Raw genomic sequence first — 15,749 nt, forward strand, 5'->3', positions numbered from 1 at the left:
CTGACAAATGGGATAATTTACTTTCACTGATGAACTTCATGGTTACCTTCATGTGGGATGCAATGAGCACAGCTCTCTTTTGGCACTAGTACATCAAGCTTAAGTGAGAAAAGCTTCTTATTAACTAGGGATGTTTAGATTAGATTGCTATGTAAATGAGAAATAAACCTCTAGTGTAAAGAATTATTCTGGTAAAGTCAGTGATATACTTTTTTGGTCAACTATAGGAATTTTATTAATATTGTATAATCTTTGTATGGACTACATATGTATTTACATATATACATGTATCCCAGTTTAAGCAATTACACTTTAAATTAAGTTTTGTTTTACTTTATTCTTAGTTTTCTCCTGGATAATCTTAGTTTTAGAGATTTGGTTAAAATTATTTTTCCAGTTACAGAATGATTCTTTGGGGATATTATTGCTTTAAAAATGAAATATTTATCCATATTATATGGAAGGACTCTACTCTCAATATGGTATGGAAATTCTTTCATAGATTAGTTGTGTATATGTGTATCTGTGATGTGTCAGAGTGCAAAATTTCTCTCTTAAAGATATTACAAAACTTTATTATACCATGATTTTTTATCAGTATGGCTCACTTACATTATTATAAGTATTTTATGAAACATACTAATAATAACTAGTGCTAAAGAGAGAGAGAGATGTGTTAATTAACTTGATTGTGGTAATCATTTCACAATGTATACATATATCAAAACATTCTGTTGTACACTTTAAATATATTATAATTTTACTTGTCAATTGTAACTCATTAAAGCTGGAAAATCACCATTGTTTTACAGTAAAAACAGAATTTACATTTTAGGAGGTAGTTTCTATGAGGCAACTTTAGAAATGAACTGCTGATTTTTCTGAATGAAATTTAAAAGTAGTTGGATAATTTCTGCTTTTGGACAGTTTCAAAACCGGTTCAGACATTTTTTTGACACTTCTCCCTTTAAAGATTGAGTCCAGTTCTCCTTCCTTGCTAATGGATTATCCTTATTGACTCTATTTTAGAAAATTGAATGATGTAGAAATAACAGGTAGGGCTTATGAGACCCCATTGATAAAGGAGCTAGAGTTCCAATCCATTCCTCCATCCGTCTTCGATTTGGGACCTATGAGTCAACATATATGAGTCTTGCTTCCCTGAAGGCACCAGGCTGGAGCTACTGTAAGGGGTTAGTGATCACACAACCACCAAACATATTAGCAAATATTCAGATAACTCCAGTCTCTAACCTTGCACTCCCACAGCAGATGCCAGATGGAATAGGAGTGACTTATCCCCACACAATTTTGCCCCATATGCAGACTTGGGAGTGTATTAAGTATCATTGTTGTTATGGGGTTGTTAAACCATCATGTTTTGGTGGTGTTACATGGCAACTAGAACAGACGATTCATTAAAACTTTCAGTAACTCAGCCGACATGAAATACTTGCCTTTCTTCTGGGGAAAAAACAGGGTTAAAAAAGGATTCTTCTGAACAGATTTCAAAATCATCTACAACATGAAGTTGTCCCAATACCAGTTTTCTTGTAAATATAATTTACATGTATGGCAACTTGCAAACCTAAAAATAATAAAGTGCAGTTTTCCAAAAACTGTAGTAACCACATCTACTCACTGAGAAACAAATACATCAACATTAGGCCACGGAATGTTGCAGGTTGAGGATCGCAAGTGTCTCTATAAATCTCCGAGATAGTTAAGCTGTATCACTAGGCCGGGAATTGCCTGTGCTGTTTCTAGTAAAAAAGGTGCTGTCATTCATTTTGGATGAGCTTCAGTGAGATAACACATAACGAGGGGCAACAGCTGAGGAAGGGAATGCCAAAAGGGAGGGGCTTCTGAAATGGTTTTGATTTAATACAAGGCATGCGCTATTAATAAAGAGGTTGAATGATACCTGTATGTTTTATAGGTTTATAAATTGGCTGTAGTAAAATATTTTACATCTTAGATCACTAGGTATTGTTTCGGCTTATTATGGGAGATATCTATCTAGAGTTGACTGAATTGTATTAATCTGAACCTAGTTTAATGATGCCTTAACATTTTTATGGGGGAATTTAATGTTTGCAATATCCATGTTCCTTATTTGAAAGCGTGACTTATAGGTTTCTCATCTTCCTTAAATTATGAAATCCTTCGGCTAATAAAGGAAAATGATTATAGTTTGCAAAAAAGGCAAAGTCATTTAACAATCCATATAACTGTCTATTGTAGGACTTTGCATAATAATTGTAATTTAGCTATTAGGGATTCTAAAGGCAGTTATCAGTCATACTCTACAATTCTGGGGGAATCAGGCAAAGCCCAAATTATTGAAAGCATTTTAAATTCTCAAAGAAAAAAACAGAAATATTATAAATTGAAAATATACTCTTCAGTGACAACATATTATTTTCAAAGCAAAGAAGTTCATTATAATTTTCAAATGTATAAACCACCAAACAGATTATTTTTCTTTCCTTTGGTTCGAGATATAATTTAAGTTTATTTCTAATAATGGAAATATAAGTTCTAAGGAGGGAATTAGCAGACTATGAAGTATCAGTGGCAATGTGGGATCTGCAGATTTTAGTAATCCTGGAACTACTAAGGCATAAGGAGTTAAGAAAAAAAGAGGAAAATGAAGAAGATTAAGAGATGGAATTACTTGCCATAATATGAAAGTATGACCATGTTATCTCTGTATCTTTAGTTCATTTTAAAGGACTAAAGATAAATATTTAACAGCTAAACACATGAAAACATTTCAAAACACACATTAAATTAGATTGATATTGTTACCAGATGTAAAGTTACTTTCTGGTAATAAATTATTTTGGTTTTCGAAGTTTGGTAGTATTTCTATATACAAACACATCTGGAATTAAAATTCTGGGATTGAGCTGGAGGTAAAATGTTTAATTTATTCAAACAACAATTATAAAAAGTAACCTGTGCATTGACTTTTATCAGAATATTTTTATCCTATAGCAAAAGAACTCTCCATATTACTCAATTTGTTATTCTCCACAACAGAAGAGGTTTTGAGCAAAATTTGTTCAAAACTAGTTTCATCATTCTAAATTACTATTTTTAATAACATCTTTTTGAAGCTAAACATATTTGCTTGTAGATTAAGACTTACACACATACAGTGGGGCCTTGACTTGCGAGTGTCCCGACTAAAGAATTTTTTGAGATAACAGCTGTCTCTCAGCCGATTTTTTGCATTGAGTTGATAGAGTAATTTGAGTTAACGAGTTCCTTAATGAGCTCGGTCTCAGAACGAATTAAACTTGTAAGTCAAGGCCCCACTGTATATGCGTTTGTGTATATATGTGTATATAGATACATCACTAGTTATACTATATATCATGAGTAAGTGATATCTATTAAAGAACTTTAAAATTGTACACATATTGGCATATATTTTTTAAATCATGGGGGTTAATTGAGATATCAATAATTTCAAGGACTGAATCTGTCGTTTTGCACTTTTTATTAAAATTCTATTTTTAATTTGAATAATGAGTTTATAATAGCATTGAAACTTCTGAAACTTCATATCACAAAAGTCATGCAACAGAAATTCAGTGCTTGTAACTGAAATGAGACTTGAAATAATAGATAAAATCATACCTTATGTTTGTGCAATGTTCTGGCCTGAAAATGCATACTTTGCCAGGTGACATCTACCTACAATATATAGGGTTGAGAAAAAGTAGGTTTACAGTTGTAAGTACATGAAACACAGCTTATTTTTGCATTATTATTTCTTAATTATTGTATTATTTTTCATACAAACAACTCTACACTTACTTTGCCCAACCCTGTATTACCCTTTGCTTAAGTCCTGGCTTGTACACAAGCTTTACACAACTAGAAAACTGGCCAGCTCCCTCCCCTCCCTGAGAATTTCTGAACTAGCCACAGCCCTTATCTCCTATCACTCAGGATCCACTGCCAACATCTTGTATCTTTCTTCAAACACTCACAGCAAGATACATAAGAAAAGCCATAGTGACAAACAGTTTCTGAGCCTGCCTAGTACTCATGGGTAACAGCAAACACAGATGAAGTAGAGAATTAGTTGTTGAAAATGTTGGGGCAGGGTCTCAAAGAAGTGTGATTTAAAACCATACCTGTATTGCACTTGTTATAAAAACCACACAAAATAATTATTGTTGCGCTATTCATCAAATATGTATTCTTTCTTGTAATGAGAGAATGACAGGTTTGGGAACCACCTTCCATCACAATAAAGCAAAAACTAAATCAATTTCAATTATGCACAGGAATTATGCTGAGATAGACACAGCAACCAGACTTCCAGCATGAGATCTGAGAGAGATACAATATACCCTTTTAAAATAATGATGCAGAAGATGGTGAAGATAAGGATAAAATAGGTGCATCTATGTTGGCAAAACTGGATAATTCAACATCTTTCCTCTTACAAGGATCAAGAACAATAAAACTGTACAAGCAGATAATACCAATCCCCCAACATATGCATTAATAACAGTTTTAAAAATATTCCTCAACACGAGGACATAGCAACATTAATATGAAATTGGAATACATTTATAAAAATAATTTTTAAAATAAAAAGTAAATAGATCATCTAGAACAGACTTTTAAAATCTGGGTTTAAGGCAATGAAAAGTTGCATTGGCCCTACAGAACATAAATTAAATGACATTTATGTAAAACAAGAGAAGATTTTTAATAACACAAAGGACAAAGAAATAAATATTGTCATAACATAAATATTATAAATACAAAAATTAGAACCTAACTTAAAATAATAGTGATACATATTCCTAGAATATGACTCAGAATTCCAAAGCAGTAGCAATAATCCCCTTCTGGTTGTGTAAGGATATAGAACATTTGAAGGAAATGTTGGTAAAACTTTAGTTATAAAGATAAATAAATTTGGTTGAAATATGAAGACTTAAGATATTTCCAGATAAGCTAGTGCTCTCAAAATACAATCAAGTAGTGTTACTAAAAGATTATCAAAGTTTCAATCCCCCAAAATAGAGAATAATCAAAATTAGGAATTTAGGAACTAGAAGGCTATAATATGAAAGAAATGTGATAAATCTATTTATCTAATCTAATAAAAGAGAAATATGCAAATTGACCACACCTCTGCCATGCCCCAAGCCATGCCCACCAGCCAATCAGAGCAACTATATGCAAATTAACCCAACAAATATGGCGGCCGGCAGCCACGGAGCTGGAGCAAGCAGGAGGCTTGGTTGTCCAGGTGATGGAGGAAGCCAAGCTTCTTGCCTGCCCTGGCCCGCTGTGACCTCCGCTCAAGGCAATAAAGTTTCAATTATAGAAGATAAATAAACCCCAGATACCTGCTTCCAGCCAGCCTCCACTGGGAGCTTGGGTGGCTGGGGGCTGTGGCCAGACTGCAAACAGCCATCAGCCCCTCACCCAGGCTGGCCAGGCACCACAGGGGGAACCCCCACCCTGAAGGAGCTGTGGCCAGCATGCAAACAGCCATCAGCCCCTCACCCAGGCTGGCCAGGAACCCCAGTAGGACCCCCACCTTGAAGGGGCTGTGGTGAGCCTGAAAACAGCCATCAGCCCTTCAACCAGGCTGGCCAGGCACCCCAGTAGGACCCCCACCCTGACCCAGAGCACCCTTCAGGGCAAACCAGCTGGCCCCCACCCAGGCACCAGGCCTCTATCCTATATATTAAAAGGATAATATGCAAATTGACCTTAACAGCAGAACAACTGGGAATGACTGGTCACTATGACACACACTGACCACCAGGGGGCAAACGCTCAATGCAGGGGCTCCCCCTTGGTTGTCAGTGCACTCCCACGGAGGGAGCTCTGCTCAGCCACATGCCAGGCTGATGGCTGCCAGTACAGCGGTGGTGGTGGGAGCCTCTCCCACCTCCTCAGCAGCACTAAGGATGTCGGACTGCAGCTTAGGCCTGCTCCCTGCTGGCAAGTGGACATCCCCTGAGGCTCCCGGGCTGTCAGAGGGATGTCTGACTGCCAGCTTAGGCCCAATCCCCACGGGGAGCAGGCCTAAGCCAGCAGGTGGGCATCCCCCGAGGGGTCCCAGACTGCAAGAGGGCACAGACCGGGCTGAAGGACCTCCCCGAGTGCACAAATTTTTGTGCACCGGGCCTCTAGTATGAATATAATAGTATAGTATCCCCCCAAAATAGAGAATAATCAAAATTAGGAATTTAGGAACTAGAAGGTTATAATATGAAAGAAATGTGATAAATCTATTTATATGAATATAATAGTATAGTTGACATTATTTGCCACTGGTGACCCTAAACTGATTTCTAGAAATCTAGACTATAGCTGCTCAGGATATTTTAAATAGGCTTTGTTATAGCAGAGAAAAATATAAACAATATTTTTGTCTAACAATACATTTAAAGTAATTATGGTATGTGGATTATATAATCACTTACTGAGTGTGTACTAGGTATGTAGTGCTAGATGGTTTAAACATATTTTATATAAATATATAAAAGTGCCTTGCAAAGAATATACTAATTTTACATAGCTTAGGTAGTTATATCATTTATGCAGCTCATCATAGATAAAACAATTAATGTAGGTCAAGGACCAGTCACTGCCAGAGCAGGGCTTCACCAGTAAATGCAGCTGGCTCTAAACTGCTCTCTCCACCACACCACACTTCCTCAACACTAATGAAAAATATACACACATTTAAAATGATTTCTACAGATGACTATGTTTTGGTAATAAATATAACACAAGATAGAAAAGTATAGGTACATATGACTTAATTTATGTACAAACATATCTGGAAAAATGATTTCTAAGTAAATATGCAAAAGGATTATTAGCCCTTGGATGATTTTCTCTCTATGCTTTCCAAATTTTTGTAAATGAACATTAATTACTTGTTTAACCAAACAATTAAAGGTTACTTCATAGTGACAAGTATTGAAAGACTTTATGGGGCTAATTTACATAATCAAACATTGTAAGGGAATTATAAAAATGTCTGCACAGCTTACATTTATTGTTAAGATCTTATAGATCTTTACTAGTATTTTTAAATCTAACTCTTATTAATCACATTTATTATTGATTTTGAAGATGATTTTCTTTCGCCAATTTTCTACAAGAGCATGGATTATACTTATGAATTAGAAAAAAGACATTTTTTATTAATGTAATTTACATACAATAAAATGCACATATTTTTAGTGCACAGTTCAGTGAATGTTAACAAATGTATTCACCTGTGTAACTGCTGTCAAATCATGATATATAACATTTCCATCATCCTGGAAACTTTCTGGTTCTCCTTTCTGAGCAATCTGGAAATCAGCTTGCCATTTTCTCATAAATGTAAATGAAACCTAGTTAACGATGGAAAGAGCATGCAATTATTATAAACAATAGAAAGAGCATGTGACTTTTATGCAATGAATACATCCATATTACATACTTTGAGCTCCACAAAAGTGGAGCCTTTGTGATTTTCTCTCACCAAAATCTCCCCAGGGCCTTATCATAGTTTCTGGTACACAGTTGAAGCCCATACATACTTACTGAATAAAATATTTGAATGCATATTATATGGCAGGCATTGTGCTATCATTTTTAAATGAGAGGCCCAATGCACAAAATTCATGCACTTGGGGGTCCTTCAGCCTGTCCTGTACCCTCTTGCAGACCGGGACCCCTCAGGGGATGTCTGCCTGCCGGCTTAGGCCTGATGCCCCTGGGGATTGGGCCTCAGCTGGCAGTCAGACATCCCTCTTGTAGCCTGGGGTTCTCATAGTCTGTGACCCCTTGCTCCTTACCTCCCCCTGCAGCAGAGGCAGGAGAGGCTCCTGCCATCATTGCTGTGCTCACCAGCCATAAACTCGGCTTTTGGCTGAGCGGTGCTCCCCCTGTGGGAGTGCACTGACCACCAGGGGGCAGCTCCTGCATTGAGCATCTGCCTCCTGGTGGTCAGTGCACATCATAGCGACCGGTAGTTCAGCTGTTTGGTTGATTTGCATATTAGGGTTTTATTATGTAGAATATTTTATAATAGTATTTTATCATATAAAAAGATGCTATTAATAAGTAGAAAGCATTTAAAAATAATATTGCATTTGTTATAAAATTCAGTGTTCAACAAAAAGAAGTATAAAGAAAAAAATACTGATAGTTCTCATAACATTCTCAAGCAATCACTCCTATATATTCAGTATCGCTAGTTTGGAGTGTTTCTTTCATTCTCATTTTTGCTCTTACAAACATAAAACACATATTCTTTTAACAAATAAATACAAAAACCAATGTTTATCAACAATCTGTTATGGGCCAGGCTTTGTACTAAGCTTTGGGGAGAGAGCAGCAAACAAAACACAAAACTTCACAACATCATAAAGCTTAATTTTCGTGGGAAGAGACAATGATAAACAAAATATGTTAATTTTGCAAGATTTTAGATGATGATGAGTGCATAAGGACTACAGAGAAAAGTAAATTAGCCAAGAAAGAGAATGCCATAGGCTTGGAAGAAAGAGGGTAGCTATTTTAAACTTTCTTCTTTTTTTAAAATACATTTTAATTGATTTCAGAGAAGGAGAGAGGGAGAGCGAGAAAGAAACATCAATGATGAGAGACAATCATTGATCAGCTGCCTCCTGCACGTCCCACACTGGGGATGGAGCCTGCAACCCTGGCATGTGCCCTTGACTGGAGTCGAACTCAGGACCCTTTAGTCCGAAGCCAGATGTTCTATCTATTGAGCAAAACCAGCTGGGGCAAGGATGGCAGATTTAAATGAAATTAGGTATGGGCTTTCTGAAAAGATTTTTCAAGTAAAGACATGAAAGGTCAGGAATGAAGCATTCAAGAAAAAAATAAAAAGCATTTCGGAACTGGAGAGCATTATGCTAAGCGAAATAAGCCAGTCAGTGAAAGGTAAATACCACATGATCTTACTCATTTGTGGAATATAAAGAACATTATAAACTGATGAACAAAAATAGATACAGAGGCAAAGAAGCATCGAACAGACTGTCAAACTACAGTGGGAAGGTAGGGGAGAGTTGGGGGTGGGTGTAAGAGATCAACTGAAGGACTTGTATGCATGCATATAAACATAACCAATGGACACAAGACACGGGGGGGTTGGGGGAGGGCATGTGCTGGAGTGTAGGGGAGGCCGGGAGGAGGTCAATGGGGAAAAAAAAAGAGACATGTACTACTATTTGTAATACTTTAAACAATAAAATAAAATTTTTTAAAAAAGCCATTTTGTTTATTGGGGGTGGGGCCAAGTGGGCCATGGTGGGTTCCAAGTGTCACAGTCCTCAGGTATGGCAACTTGATGACCAGCAAGGGCTGCATAATGCCTGAGCTTGGCGAAGCTTTCCTCTACACCCTGTTTCTGACCAGGGAACTGGAAGTCAGGACACCCTGGGCCAGGGACTTCACCATGACCTTGATGGAACCCACCTCCAGCCCTGCAGGCCTCTGGAATGCCGCCACCACCACCCCACTTGCATCCTTAGTGACTGGCTTCCAGAGCTTGAGTGGTAGTGGGTTGTAGTTCTCCACAAGGTTGTGGATCTCCATGTACCTTCACAAGGAGACCCACCAGCTCAGAACCTTGTAGGTTAATGGTTGTTTGATTAATATCTTACTATGTAATCTCCTAATTCTTTACCCCATCTATAGTAATAAAAGCCTAGGTGGCCCTCGCGCCCTCTCGCGATGCCTTCACGTCATCACAAAATGGCCTCCCCATGTCATCACAAGATGGCCATCACAAGGTGACTGTCACAAGATGGCTGGTGGGGGAGGGCAGCTGGGGGGACCAGGATGGCAGGGGAACAGTTAGGGGCAATCAGGCAGGCAGGCAGGCAGGCGAGTGGTTAGGAACCAGCAGTCTCAGATTGTGAGAGGGATGTCCCCCAAGGGGTCCCAGGTTGGAGAGGGTGCTGGCTGGGCTGACTGACACCCCTCCCACACCAGTGCAAAATTTTGTGCACAGGGTCTCTAGTTTTAGAATAAAAGATTTGTGTTCCTGCATCTGGAATTATTAAGACAGATTGAGTGAATGTCTGTTGAATGAAAGGGAGGGAACAATCTGATTCAGGAATGGATGAGAACCCATTTTAGGAAGTGTGTACCCGTGGATATGTCTCTGGACTTTTTAGTCCCTTTTTATTTTGTTTGTTGTCTTAAATATATTAAAATTGCTTGTGTTTTCATTTCTAAACATCTAATATAAAAGCCATTATCTTGCATTGCTTCTTTAAAACACAATTGTAAAAGCATTTCTTGTTACATTACATTTCAGTGATATTTTGTTACATGTACTATGGGAAGCTAATAGGCCTCATAAACTGTACCTAGAATATAAGTTGTACTGATAGCATATTCCAACCTCTAAATGCCTTTCATGTCAGCATGAGAGATATCATCAGGCATTTGAAAGCTCCGGCCTATTTATAAAGATACCATCAAAACCTGCCTGATGTAGCTGACTTATGAATCAATTATCTGAACTACACCAAGTGATGTATCTATTCTGAATTTTAGAGCCATATATTTGAAGCGAAACTACACACAGATAAACTATTCAATAGCCTATCATGATTCTTATCTTCATGTTTATATCTGTCAACTGTGGGAAGAAAATAAAGCAACATCTTACTGACTTTACAGGGAAGAGTTTTTAAAAATAAATCACACTTACAAATTCTCTCTCTTTCCATAACACACACACACACACACACACACACACACACACACACACCTACCTGCACACCTGGCTGTCAATTACTTATGGCCTAAGAGAAAATGAGCACAGAGATAAAAAAGAAAAATTTAGATAACATTCAGAGCATGCAGGGATTACTCTTGTTTTAAAGGGCCGGAAATAACAAGTAATATTAATTCTCTTAAGTTTCATGTCTTAAAAGGCTAAGTATTTCAGTAAACAAATATGTCATTGTTGTTATAAAAGTTACAAAGCCACTAGATGTGGAAACAGTCCGGTTTCATCTCAGAGGTTGTTGAAAATCAGCCAAATTTGAGAGAGATGTATGTCCTTTCTGTTTTGCTTTAGGTGATACCTCACAAGGTATGTCCTATTTCAGCATCTATTCTTCATTTGTAAATATTAATTATCTCAGTTTTATTGCTTTGCCTGGAAGTGTTCAGATGTCAGCATACAGTGGGGCCTTGACTTACGAGTGTCCCAACTAACGAGTTTTTTGAGATACCAGGTGTCTCTTGGCTGATTTTTTGCATTGAGTTGACAGAGTAATTTGAGTTAACGAGCTCCTTAACGAGCTTGGTCTCCGAACGAATTAAACTCGTAAGTCAAGGCCCCACTGTAGTTTTGTTCATGTTAACCAAACTCATAAGAAACAGACACACTACTAGGATGATAGTAGATTAATACAGAATGAGAAATGTAGTAACTTTTAACTATTCAATTATCTTTTCAATATAAACATCTGCATAAGAGACCAACTTAATATCAGAAGTTGGTTTTTCTGCTTCAAATTAAAATAAGAGAAACTGGACATCTTTGAAAAAAAATTGACTTCTAGGGGAGTGAAAAGTAAGAAGCAATTAGGGATTAAATTAGAACATTGCAGTTACCTTGTGAGATAGTTTGAGAGTTGAAATCAATTTACATGGTAACTTTCAATGCTTCTATAAATACAGGGTCAATTTATCTATCTCTTTACTAAAATTCACTTAATTATCCAAGAAGGTACAGTCCATGTTAAAAATCCTCCCCCAAACATTAACAAATGAAAAGAAAAGAGAGGGGTATTTTAATATCAAACACTGTGCTACAAATTGGGTATTTCCTACCATAGGGCTATTAGGGACAACTTGAAGTTTTTGTATCTGTTTTATACAAGGTACTATTCTCTACTTGAATAATTCTGATTTTTGTCTCCTTAAATACATGTATTATTTTTGTTGTTGTTGTTAATCTTCACCCAAGGATATTTCTCCATTGACTTTCAGAGAAGGTGGAAGCGGGTGGGGGAGAGAGAGAGAGAGAGAGAGAGAGAGAGAGAGAGAGAGAGAGAGAGAAAGATGAAAATGGCACATTGATTAGCTGCCTCCAGCAGGAGCCCAGACTGGGCCAGAATTGGGATCAAGCCTGCAACCGAGGTATGTGTCCTTAATCGGAATTGAGTCAATGAAGCTTCGGTCCTTGGGGAGACATTCTAGCCACTGAGCCAAATTGGCTAAGGCTAAATGTGTGTGGGTGTTTTTCAAAGATTTCCCATATTCTTAGACTATGTGAGATAATATCCTCCACCATTATGGACTTCACAGTATTATTTTGGACAAAATTGCATGTATCAAAGACTTACTTTTTACATAAATGTTTATTAAAATATTTATATGTTTATATCCAAAATAGGAATAAAATAGCATATTGAACTAGAAATATTTTGTATGTTAGTAGAGTTCTAAAATAGGCCAAGTGCTATGTAGGAAAGAATTAACCACTAATTCTACAGAGAATGAGAAAGGCAAAAGAACCTATTTAGCTGGAGTATGCTGGAAATGTTTATGGAAGAATAGAAAATTGAATGGAGTCATTAGGCACTGAAATTACTCTTCTAATGAAAGACATTATTGATCCTTAGAATATTGTCCCCATTAATTTTAATAAAATTATATTGGCAAGTTCATATCAGGTTACCAAACTGAAATAAGGCATAACCCACAATTTGAAATCAAGATCATAAAAATGTCAGTCTCTGAAATAAATTTTCATGAAAATGAATAACAATAGATTAGATTAGCCCTCTATACAAATCTTTCCAAAGATATATACTTGAGAAATAATTTCTGAATAGCAGATGATATGGGGGTTGCCTAACCTTTATCATGATTGCTTATTGTAAGTTTTTAAAACAAATAAAGAATATTAACAAAAAAATGAAATTTCTCTTGAAATGACCATTCAAATCCACTTAGAAGTTTTATCCTTATACTAGGGGCCCAGTGCACAAATTCATGCACCTTGAAAGGAACTGTGGGCCTCAAGGCTGTGGTGGGCACAGGAGCAGATCTCAGCCCAACCCCCATGCCCCTGCCTGGCCCTTCCCACCATGCCCCAGTCCTCTGTCTGCTGCCAGGGCAGCCCCACTCCTACTGTCACCGCTCCCATGTGCTGATAGCCCCAGACCCGCTCATACACGCTAAAGGGGTGGAGCAATTGGGGCCAGTGACAGCAGTGGGTGGGAGCGGTAGCTGCTGCCCTGATTGCCCCTCAGGAGCAGGGGGAGATGGAGAAGCCCTCAGGGGCAATCAGGGCCAGCAGCTGCCACTTGCACCTGCTGATGGCACTGAGTGATTGGGACCAGCACCAGGCACTGGCAGCAGGTGTGAGTGGCGGCTCTGGCACTGGCTGTGGGTGTGAGCATGGCTGGCACCAGCAGAGGTGCGAGTGCAGGCGGGACTGCTGCACATGGGAATTTTCAGTAACCACCAGAGGCTTGCCCCAATGACAGCAACCGCCTTGGTCTGGTGCCACTGCTCACCTGTTCCATCATCCTGCCATGGCCAATGCCAGCCATGTTCCACACACGCCCCCTGGTGGTCAGCGCACATCATAGCAACCAGTTGTTCAGTTGTTCCAGTTGTTCCACTGTTTGGTCTATTTGCTTATTAGCCTTTTATTATATAGGATGTGGTATGAATGTGGCTGCAGAAGACACATAGGAAAGCTGGACTAGACAACCCTCTCTAATTGATTTTTCCTACCTCCGTGCATTCCTGAGAACTGCAATCATGACTAAAATTATGGGCTTCATAAAAGCAAATATACTCATGCATTGGAAGTGACCATGTAAGTAATATACTTCAACGATCAAAAATCTCACAGTATAATCGTATCATATTGGTCTAATTTAAAGTTTTTATATGGTTAGAAATATTGATAAATATAATAAAAGACACTATAGGTCTGCCTTTGCACAGGAGCTAATCAGAAAGAACTTTCTCACACATTATATGCATTTAAAACAAAATATTAAAGTCTAGAGCTGGAAAAGATATATAGTTAAAGATGAGTAGGAATGTAATAAAAATTAAATATTTGTGATATGAAATTTGTGAACTTCTAGAGTATATTTCTTTTACTGTAAGGTGATAAATGTATGTCTTCAATACTTAATGTTGTAATTTTGCTGTTTATACCTAGTATGAGAATAAGTATATAACATTTTAAAAGAAATATTTGTGTGCAAAAATCAGTTTTGATACCTGCATAAATCAAGAAAAAAAAAAACAGCAGTAACTCCATTTAATGAGTTAATAAGAAAATACAAATAAGCAACCAACAGATAAAAATATTAACGTTCCAAGTAAACAAAGAAGTTAAAATAAAAATACTGAAAAGATTCACTATCATGGCCTATCACACTGGCAAATGTTCAGTGCCAAAACCAATAGTGAGGTTGGCATTTCTTGTACACTGACGATAAATATATATTGATTCAACTTTACAGAAATTCAATTTGTCCATAAGCATCAAGAAGCTATGTACAAAAAAAAAAAAAATCTGGTTTTCTCTATCTATGTCCATGATATTATATAGAATTAGTATGTTCTATAAAACATTTAAAAATTTTTAAAACAAGATAACATTTTCGATAATACTGTATTATTTATTTATTTTTGACACATTGTTTTTATTACTAAATTTAGAGAGGGATGCAACAAGAAAATACATATGAGTTCATTTTTTAACATATATCATCAGTTCCATGAAAGTTATAAATGCTATGATTTCTGTAAACCTTCAAATCTATAGTAGTCAAAACTATACCAAAATATAGGTTAATTTCAATTTCTGTAAGGTTTAACTTTTTAAAAAATTATTTCATTTACATTTTTATGTGAAAAGGAGAAATAAATTCTGATTTTCTTATACCCTTATATATACAGTTATATCCCACTTAATTATAAAAAAGTAAATTTATTCAAATAAATTATTTCTGTAGTTTAAATGACAGGATTTTGAGTGGCTATATACTTAAGACCATGAAGAAACTGTTCTTTCATCTAGTCATTCAATTTTTGTAATTATTCTGCATAAATGTGTAAAGTACCCAAAGAGACAAAACTTTTAAAATAATGTACATAGCCATTAGGAGATAAAAGAATAAGGCGTTGAGATCTCAAATACATATGGAATTAAAAATAGACGGTATAAAAATATGCATAGCATGCTCACACGTAAAAAAGGAGTTGGCTTTACTTAACATACACTTTTCATAAAATCTTACATGTTTGTGTATTTGTGACTGTATGTGTTGTTACCTGAAAAATTTTTGGAAGAACACACAAGAACGCTCCTAGTATGTACCTGTGGTAATGAAATGGAAATCTGTTGCGGAAATAAATATCAGTATTCTTTCGTATTTCTTTGTTAATGTGTTTGTTTTCCATGCAATACATGTCTGATTCTAGTGATGATGAGAATAATAGTGATAAGCTCCTTAGATGCTGGAGTTAAGCTGCCCTAATTGTACAGTTTTATGACCTTGGGCCAGTTACTCAAATGTCCTCATTGTCCTCATGTGTAAAATGTGAATGACATGTGCTTAGTTGCATAGAATTGTTAATTAAGAAAAAAATTAAGAAGTGATTGACATTTGATAAACATTATAAAATCTTATTTTATTAAACATAAAGTTATATAATTACATGTTTGTTAT

This window comes from Myotis myotis, unplaced genomic scaffold (assembly GCF_014108235.1).
Source record: "Myotis myotis isolate mMyoMyo1 unplaced genomic scaffold, mMyoMyo1.p scaffold_m19_p_3, whole genome shotgun sequence".
NCBI lineage: Eukaryota > Metazoa > Chordata > Mammalia > Chiroptera > Vespertilionidae > Myotis > Myotis myotis.